We start from the raw sequence: 9,870 nt of genomic DNA on the forward strand, positions 1-9,870 counted from the left end.
TCTCCACTGCAACCACTGAACATCCAAGGTATGGACATTGAGGCTGTGGACAGCTACAGGTACCTTGGTGTTCATCTGAACAATAGACTGGACTGGACTCATAACTCAGACGCCCTCTACAGGAAAGGGCAGAGCAGGCTGTACCTGCTGCGGAGACTCAGGTCGTTTGGAGTGGAGGGCCCACTCCTGAAGAAATTCTATGACTCTGTTGTGGCTTCTGCTATCTTTTATGGCGTGGTCTGCTGGGGCGGCAGCATCTCTGCTGGGGACAGGAAGAGACTGAACAGGGTGATCTGAAGGGCCAGCTCTGTTCTAGGATGCCCTCTGGACCCAGTGGAGGTGGTGAGTGACAGGAGAACGGCGGCTAAGCTGTCATCCCTGATGGACAACATCTCCCACCCCATGCAGCAGACTGTGACAGCACTGAGCAGCTCCTTCAGTGGGAGACTGCGGCACCCACGGTGTGGGACGGAGAGATTTCGCAGGTCTTTCCTCCCCACTGCTGTCAGACTCCATAATAAAGACTTTAACTGATCAAGCACACACATCCATACATATGCAATAATACTAAGTGCAATAATCCTTTCTGTCATCGTGGTATTTTTACTCAGTTGTATAAAGTATTTGTATTTGTATTCTATTTTTATCTTATTGTATATTTATTTTATTTTATTCTACTGTATATAGTATTTTATTTTATTCTATTCTGTACAGTTGTGTACTGTATTTATTCTTATTGTATTCTAATTTTTGCCTCATAACTTTTGCACTGTCCACTTCCTGCTGTGACAAAACAAATTTCCCAAGTGTGGGACTAATAAAGGTTATATTATCTTATCTTATCTTATCTTCACCCTGGCCAAAAAGGCTAAAATGACCAAAGAAAAAGTGGAAAACAGTTAAACATGAGAGGTTTTTGGACAAAGTTTATGTTTTTTCCATTGTTTAAGCACTGCTTCCAGCCAAGAGTGATACCATATATGCCCTATAGCTGCAGAAAAGGCTAACATTGTTATCTTTGTACAAAAAAACAGCTGAACATGAGAGGTTTTTGGACCAATTTTGTGTTCTCCATTCTTTAAGCACCGGTTTGAGCACCGTTTAAGCTCCGGCACCGTTTCAAAAGTACCGGTTTGGCACCGGTATCAGATAAAACCTAAATGATACCCATCCCTACTTAAAAGAGCTCCAATTTACAGACAGAAATGTCAAAAATGTTACAACTATCCCCAGTCTCCCCTACTTGAGCCACCCACCCTTTGAGCCTTAGTTAACAGATACAAAGCATATACAGACCTCAGAATTTAAAGTGTTTTCCATCACTTTATATCTCACTAAAACAGCTTCACTTAAAGGACTTTTGTTTTTTGTGGCATCAAGAGCACATCAACATGTCAACTTTTAAAGTGCTGTACGCGATCACGTGTAGCTCCAAAAAGAGAGCTAGTATGTTTACTACTTTGTCTTTTGATCCCATGTGTCACAGGCAACACGCAGATGCCTGACCAATGGGAGCATATACACAAAGACACACACACCTGACACAACATCAAAGCCTCTACACCAATTTATCAACACTATATCAAAGCGCAGTGTGCCTATGCTGCCCTTGGGTTCTGGATCACAAACATACCCACCGCAGTGGTGTCACAGCCCACCGCTCTGCTCTTCAAACATCTATATTCTCTGGAATTGTGACACCATCTTTTCTCCTCCAAGGTAAACTCTGATGAATGACTGCACTTTATTAAACTTGTGAAAGAAAGAAGCAAGTGAAGATTCACTGTACACAGAGGAATAAATCTTGAAAGGTGACACTGTGGGATGTTAACAAACCATCATTCTTATGTGTCAATCCATAGTTTTCACGTGATATCAGCAGGACATGCCCACCTGGCAGGTAAAGGGTACAGTACTGCGGTCCTTTGCCCTCCAACCATCCTTTGAACGCCTTTGTGTTTATCTTAGCTAAAATGCCAGATAGTTGCTGTGTGATTAATCAACATTTACTTACAGCTGCCAGAAGAGTATAGAGTATGGCACAAACATATGAGCGCATCTCTCCCAATCCTGCCTTGCAGTCCAAATTAACCACAGCCACCCAGCTCATTTAAACTGTAGAAATGGTTTACTTGACATTGGAAAAATACTGTCAACTGTACTGTTATGATACGATACCAGTGTGACAAACGGGGGTGGATCTAGAGAAATTTTCTATAGAAAATGGGTGGCATGGAAATCAAACAGGGTGGCAAAATCAAAGCCATGTGTTTTTTACACATGTGCAGGTGTAACATTCTGTAATATGTATTATATATGGTTAAAACACATCAAATTCAAATCAAATTCAAATTCAAATTTTATTTGTCACGTACACAGTCATACACAGTACGATATGTAGTGAAATGCTTGGACAACTGCTCGTGACCTAAAGAAAACAAAAAAGGAAAAGGCTATGAATAAGATAGGAAATAAATATGAAAAATTAAAAAGGGTAAATTTAACTAAGAAGGAATAAAATATAAATTAAGGTTAAAAATGAAATAACTGTACAACACAAATTAGAATGAAGGGTAAATTTAACTGGGAAGGAATAAGATAAAATATATAAATTAAAGTTGAAAATAAAATAACTGTACAACAAAATACACAATATAGAACTATATAAGAATGTATGAAGAAATCTAAATATAAATAAATATATACACAATAACAGCAGCTGTACAAGTATTAACCGGAAATGAAGAATATAGTGACCAGTGTTGTGCAAAAAAACAATGTGTGCAAAAACAATGTCCAGAAAGTCCAGTGTGTGTGTAAGAACCATATGTGTGGGTCAGTACTGTGTGGTGGTGTGATTGAGAGACCGTATCGCCTGCGGGAAGAAGCTCCTCCTCAGTCTCTCTGTGTTGGTCTTCAGGGAGCGGAATCGCTTTCCTGACCTCAACAGAGAGAACAGTCTGTTGTTGGGATGGCTGAGGTCCTTCACGATCTTCCTGGCCTTGGTCCGGCACCGCCTGCTGTAGATTGAGTGCAGGTCAGGGAGCTCGGAGCGGATGGTGCGCTCAGCTGACCGCACAACCCTCTGTAGAGCTCGTCTGTCCTGCATGGTGCTGTTCCCGAACCAGGTTAAGATGTTTCCCGCCAGGATGCTCTCTATGGTGCACGAGTAAAAGTTCCTGAGCACCTTAGGGCAGTTGGAAGTCTCTCAAGCGTCTGAGGTGGTAGAGACGCTGTCGGGCCTTTTTCACCACGGTGTTGATGTGACAGGACCATGACAGGTCCTGCGTGATGTGAACTCCGAGGTATTTGAAGCTGTCCACTCTCTCCACTGGGCACTCGTTGATGACGGGGGTCTGGTAGTTCCTCTCCTGCTTAGTGCTGAAGTCCACTATCAGCTCCTTTGTCTTACTGACGTTTAGAAGGAGGTTGTTCCTCTGGCACCAGTTCTCCAGATTCCTAATCTCCTTCAGGTAGGCCGTCTCGTTGTTATCAGAGATCAGGCCCACCACGACGGTGTCGTCAGCAAACTTGATGATGGTGGTGGAGCTGGTAGTGGCCATACAGTCATATGTGTACAAAGAGTACAGCAGGGGGCTCAGAACACACCCCTGGGGGGCTCCAGTGCTGAGAGTGGTGGAGGCTGAGACATGTCCGCCCATCCTTACTGCCTGTGGTCTGCCAGTTAGGAAGTTGGAGATCCACTGACACATAGATGAGCTGAGTCCCAGATGCTCCAGCTTGGTGGTGAGTGTGGAGGGAATTATGGTGTTAAATGCAGAGCTGTAGTCTATGAAGAGCATTTTAACATAATTCCCCCTTCTAGTGTCCAAGTGAGTGAGTGATGTGTGGAGGAGATGAGAGATGGCATCGTCTGTGGAACGATTTGGACGGTAAGCAAACTGTAGTGGGTCCAGTGTGTCTGGTAGTGAAGAAATGATGAAGTCTCTGACCAGGCGTTCAAAGCACTTCATCACTACTGAGGTGAGGGCTACAGGGCGATAGTCATTGAGAGAAGCAGGGTGGGGTTTCTTCGGGACAGGAACAATGATGGACTCTTTGAAGCATGTGGGGATCACCGACTGAGATAAAGAGATGTTGAATATCTCAGTGAACACAGGAGCTAGCTGGTATGCGCAGTCTCTTAGGATACGACCTGGGATGCCGTCTGGTCCTGCTGCTTTCCTGGTGTTCACTCTCTTGAAGGCTCTCCTTACTTCATGCTCGGAGATGACGAGCACGTTTCCGGTGCTGGCAGTATCTTCCTGTCTGCAGCCGTTAGCGCCGCTAACACTAGCATTGTTGGAGTCCTTAGCTGCAGCCTCGAAGCGAGCATAGAAAGTGTTCAGCTCGTCTGCCAGAGTCACGGCCGCGTTCGTCATACCGGTTGTTGGTGCTTTATAGTCCGTTATTGTCCTTAGTCCCCGCCACAGGCTCCTAGAGTCACTCTGTTGGAGTTGTGACTCTAGTTTCCTCCCGTAGCGCTGCTTCGCCTCTTTCACCGCCCTCCGCACGTTATATGACGCGGCTTTGTACGGGTCCATGTCCCCCGTCATGAGTCCCGTGTTGTAGGCAGCGGTGCGGGATCTCAGAGCGTCGCGGATGGTTTTATCCACCCACGGCTTCTGGTTGGGAAACGTTGTGATAGTCTTTGTCTCCACGGTATCATCCGCTAGTTTCCCGATGAATCCCACAACCGCTTCCGTAAACACGTTGACGTCATCGTCGGAGCTGTTTCTGAACATGCCCCAGTCTGCGTCATCGAGTGCGTCCTGTAAATACAGTAAGTGTACACATGTTTCATATAAATATACTCTATAACTTTCTTATGTTCTTTAGCTCACGTAATTAACCATTTCAGTTACTTAAAACATGCAAATTTTGATTTTATACACTGTATAGCTTGTATAATAAATAAGTATGTAGTCCAATAAGTATAAAATCCAGAAAGCTACACAACATGGGGTGGTTCATTTACAAACACAAGTCTAACCTTAATTTCACACTCTTTTTTTGTTAGAAATAATCAGATTTTTACACGCCTAAATTTACACAACATGCCAGAAATCTGCACTGTGATTAACACATTTTTCACCAACATCTCAAAAACTATTAAAGATCAAAGGTGACTGGATGGAATAACCGTTATATTAAACAGTTTAAAGGTAAGGTTTGAAAAGCACATGCCAACTAAGAGTGTACCTGTTGAATCCAGATGGAAGACAGGTGTGGTTTGCTTCAGCGCGGGAAACCCTTTACGGCCTGATGACACCCATAAACTGCCATGCTGGAATACACACACACACACACACACACACACACACACATACATACATACACACACACATACACATAAAGGAGGAGGCAGGGGACTGGAAGGGGAGCCAAAACAAAACATAGAAAAACATACACACAGGCAGGTCGACCAGTAGAGACTGCCAGACCATCACAATTTAGGGGTGAAAATCCAAACCCTACCTACATCATATATAGTGAATATACTGGGAGAGATTGAGAGATAGAAACTTATGTCTGTAGCACTTATGTCACTGTAAGACAGATATAAAAGCTACTAGAAAAGTTCTAGGTTTGCAGGAGTGGTGGAGCAAAGCAAAGTGAAGAGACCAGAACCGGAAACCTTTAAATGAAACAAAAAACATAGACAAAACGAAATCTGTGGCAGCTCAGTAGGTCACACTTAACCTTCCATAGATCAAGATAGTTTTAGTTAACCCAACTTTGTTCCAAATTACACACCTAGGTTATTCTTTAAGCCTCGGTTCTTGATTCAATCTAAAACCTTCAGTTTCACATCTAAGACTTGCCTGTTCAGTGCAGGGCTGATAAAGCCAATGTAGTGATATGAGCTTGTCTAACTTGTGCCCACTACTAATCCCTCTGAGCAGTTTCTGTCTTTCCTTCCATGAGCAATACATTGCTATCAAAAGCCCAATTTGGTGCATTGACTCTTTAACACAGAATTTCTATAGAGAAATCTGGTTTGGCTCAAAACAAGAAAACAACATCAGCATATAACATTAGTCAATAGTCAGAGGAGGAAAAATCAGAGATTCTGACTCCAGCTTGTCAGTCAGGTGAAAAAAAGGTCTGTGTACTCATTACTGAAATGGCTGACAAAAACTTAGCATGATGCCTTCATTCAGAATGAATTCAAGTATTATTTCCTCCGTAGTCAAAGGAGCTTGCAAAGAAAAGCGTCTGGACTTCTTTAAGTTGCTTGAAGACGTTTCACCTCTCATCCGAGAAGCTTCTTCAGTTCTAAGGTCAAATGGTGGAGAGTCCCAGATATAAACCTAGTGGGAGAAACCCCCCACAGAGGGACAAAAGGACCCCCTGATGATCCTCTAATCGCCTGAGCCAAGGTGGGAAACTGGGTGTGGGTCCCAATCAGCCAGAGTTTCGGGTGTGTTCATTGTGAAACCTGGCCCCACCTTATCATGCGAATTCCTGAGGTCAGATGGCCCAGGATGTGAGTGGGCGTTAAGGCGTCTGGGAAGGGATCTCAAAACTGGATTATAGATGGCAGAGAGTTGGTGTCGTAAACCCCCGCCTCTGTTCAAAGATGGTCGCTCACAGTGGACATAGATGGCTTCTTTCACTCCTCTTTCAAACCATCTGTCCTCTCTGTCCAAAATGTGAACATTGGCATCCTCGAAAGAGTGACCTTTATCCTTAAGATGCAGATGGACTGCTGAGTCTTGTCCTGTGGAGGTGGCTCTTCTGTGTTGTGCCATGCGCTTGTGAAGTGGCTGTTTGGTCTCTCCAATGTAGAGGTCTGAGCATTCCTCGCTGCACTGTACAGCAAACACCACATTGTTAAGTTTGTGTTTTGGCGTTTTGTCTTTTGGGTGAACCAGTTTCTGTCTGAGCGTGTTGCTGGGTCTGGATGACCTGGATGGTGACCTGGATGACTGAGAACCTTCACAGACATATTATTTCCTCCCTGTCTATTAGTGCCATCACATTGCATGCAGTGGTGCGGCTGATCCCAATACTCAACCAAGCTCTATGGTTTAGATGAGCTGTGGGCCCACACCCACCAAACGTGCCAGCAGTTCTGTGTTCCTGTACATTTAAAGGATGTAAGTAAAGTTGGCTCACACTGGCTCAAAAAAATATATAGTTTTTAGTTATGGTTTTAGTTATGGTATCTATTTCTTGTGGACTGAAGAAACAATAAATACAAATTTGCATTGTGCAAAGATTACTGCATTACTAACTTTCGTTATGTGTATTGTTACTTTTATTATAAAAGCATTTGTATAATCATTTAATGCATTTCTTTTTTCAAGGTGGATGCAGACTTCCTTGTATTTGTGCTGTCACCTGACTTCGGTGAGAAAGGCCCAATCAGAAGACAGCGAGAGATGCGTGTCATCAGTTTACTTGAAAATTTCTATCAGATGTTGAAAGATGATGGTAACAGCACATAAATTGTGAAATTCTTTTGTGTGGTATCTCTTCTTAAATCTCTTTTTCTTCTGACTTTAAAAAACAAAAGGCAGAAAAGCAACAATAAAAGTTAAAACCTCAACATGTTTTCTAACTTTTTGGGACATAATTTTAGAGACAACCTTAAATATTATTTATTACTTACCACTTTGTTCTTTCTTGCTTATGTCTGAAATGTAGGTGAGAATAATGTACACTTGGCACTGTCTTTATGGATTCTTAGTTCAATTGGCTTACCAAAAGATGTCCCTGGTGCAAGATCCAGGCACAACCCTGCCATATGCGCCCAATGCAGTTCACAGAAACAGTGCCAGAGCCTTAAAACTATTAAACAGTCTTGAGAAAACAAGTTCTCTGGGAAAGGCTTCATTATTAATCACAGTTTGACGCACTTGTTTGGTGGAGTGGGGCTCGGGCTGCTGCTCTCTTCCTCTGTAGCCTTTCTCTTCATATCTGTGCAAACCTCTTTAGAAACTGGCAGAGTACCGACATGATACCTCTGCCTTCTAAGCTGTATTCCCTGACTCTCCAGCGGTTTGTCATCTCACTGTCTTCTGTTTGATAAACGGCAGAGATGACTCTGGTGATGGTGAGGCTGTTGACATCCAGGGTGTGGGCACAGTTCCTCTGGTCTGTCTTCAGCACAGAAATACCCCCTTCTCTAGAAGTACTAGAGAGTACATGCTCCTCCAAATGCGGCCGACAAATGTGTCCTCCTTTTCCCCAGATTTGAAGGATGTGTCGGGTGTATCCTTCGTGGCCAGCCTATCCCAGAATTCATAGTACAGCCCAGCCAATTCCAGTTTCCAACAATGGCGGCAGCTACTTAGTTCTAATATTACTCTTATTACTCTTTTTGGGTCACAAAATAAACTTTTAAGATATTTTCAGGCGAGAATATAGCTGTGTAAACTTAAAATACCCAGGGCTGGACTGGGACAAAAAAAAATCGGCCCGGGCATTTTGACTAGAGACCGGCCCACCAGGTGTTAAAGCCATAAAGCCTTTGAATGAAATCAAACTGTTGTGACAGTGATATACGCTGTCTTGTTGCTATATGTATGATTTCAATACATTTTATGTCAGATAAAAACTTTGGTTGTAAGATTCAGATAATTATTTAATAAAAGCGAGACATTTTAAATGAGAAGAAGAAAGAAAAGTATTTCTTTGTGCCCCCCTGTGCCCTACCTGGCCCCCTGGCAAAACTTTGCTAGACCCGCCCCTGCACAATTACCAGTTGTCAGCTACGAAGGATCCCGGTGTTATTTGTCTCTCAGAAACAGTTCATAACTTCCCTTCAACTCATTCGTGTCACCTAAAAGGTAAACCTGTTTGTTATTCCCCAGGAGGAGTGTGGAGACGAGAGGGCAGCAAGCACGGGTCCTCAGACACTGAAGAGCGGAGACAAAGAACACTAACACTGGGAAGAGGACATGTCACGGGAGTCGGTAACACACTGGGGATCTATTGTTATTTTCCTGCACTGTAAATAAACGCACTGTTGCATCAAAGAGTCCAGCATTTGGGTCTTCCTTCCCCTCATCCCCACGGTTGGCCAGCGCTAACCGTGACACATAAATTGCGATCTGTTATGCTTTTACAATAGCCTATGAAGTTTAGTATTTAAACTAAATAAGCTACTGCATTTATGAAATTTTTATTAAAAATTCTCTCCGTAAATGTTGTAAAGTCAAAAGTCAAATAAAACTGGCAAATTAAACTTTCTACACCGAACCAGCTTCTTTTATCCAGTATAGCCTCATAAAATCAGACAGCTGTGACATTATCCAAAAACACCAAGATGTACCAGAATAACAGGAAGAGTATAGAGAAGGATAGAAACACCTCATAACCCAAAGCACACCACATTATCTGTCAAACATGATGGAAGTAATGTTATGGCGTAGGACTACCTGCAGTGGAATCAGGTCACTGGTCCCCTCAGATGATGTGACTGCTGACAGAAGCAGCAGGATAAATTCAGAAGTGTGCAGTGCAGTACTATAATCTCTGCTCACATTCAGAGATTTGGCAGTTGGTTGGACTGCATTTAACAGTACAACTCCATAAGGACTCAAAATGTACTGCAAAAATGACTCAAGATATCCCAAGGCAAAGAAATGGGATATTCTTAGATGTTCAAACCAATCACATGATCCGACGTCAACACAAAATAATTTGTTCAATTTACTTAATACAGTTATGTCAACAATTTCCAGTAAGCTGAGTTTTGTTCTACATAATTCTAAATGATTATTAAGATGCCAATAAGTGACTTATATGTAACTAACATAAGCAAATTAGGTCATTCCAACCTTATCTGGTGCACTTTGATTAAGTAATAGGTCTGTGTTCACTTACACTCCAAAAAAATGAAATTGGTTGGTTGTTACA

The 9,870-nt window shown here is 42.7% G+C and overlaps 1 protein-coding gene across 1 annotated transcript in view; it reads left to right on the plus strand.

Moving 5' to 3' along the window:
• LOC308412688 (uncharacterized protein) overlaps positions 1-5,346 on the plus strand; it is a 512,620-nt gene extending 507,274 nt beyond the window's left edge. The window contains exon 3 of the mRNA XM_080907214.1: positions 5,335-5,346. The gene's annotated coding sequence lies outside the window, so the exon portion shown is untranslated. The remainder of the gene's footprint in view (positions 1-5,334) is intronic.
• The last annotated feature ends 4,524 nt before the right edge of the window (positions 5,347-9,870 follow it).

This window comes from Rhamphochromis sp. 'chilingali' (genome assembly GCF_963969265.1).
Source record: "Rhamphochromis sp. 'chilingali' genome assembly, chromosome: 16".
NCBI classification, from domain to species: domain Eukaryota; kingdom Metazoa; phylum Chordata; class Actinopteri; order Cichliformes; family Cichlidae; genus Rhamphochromis; species Rhamphochromis sp. 'chilingali'.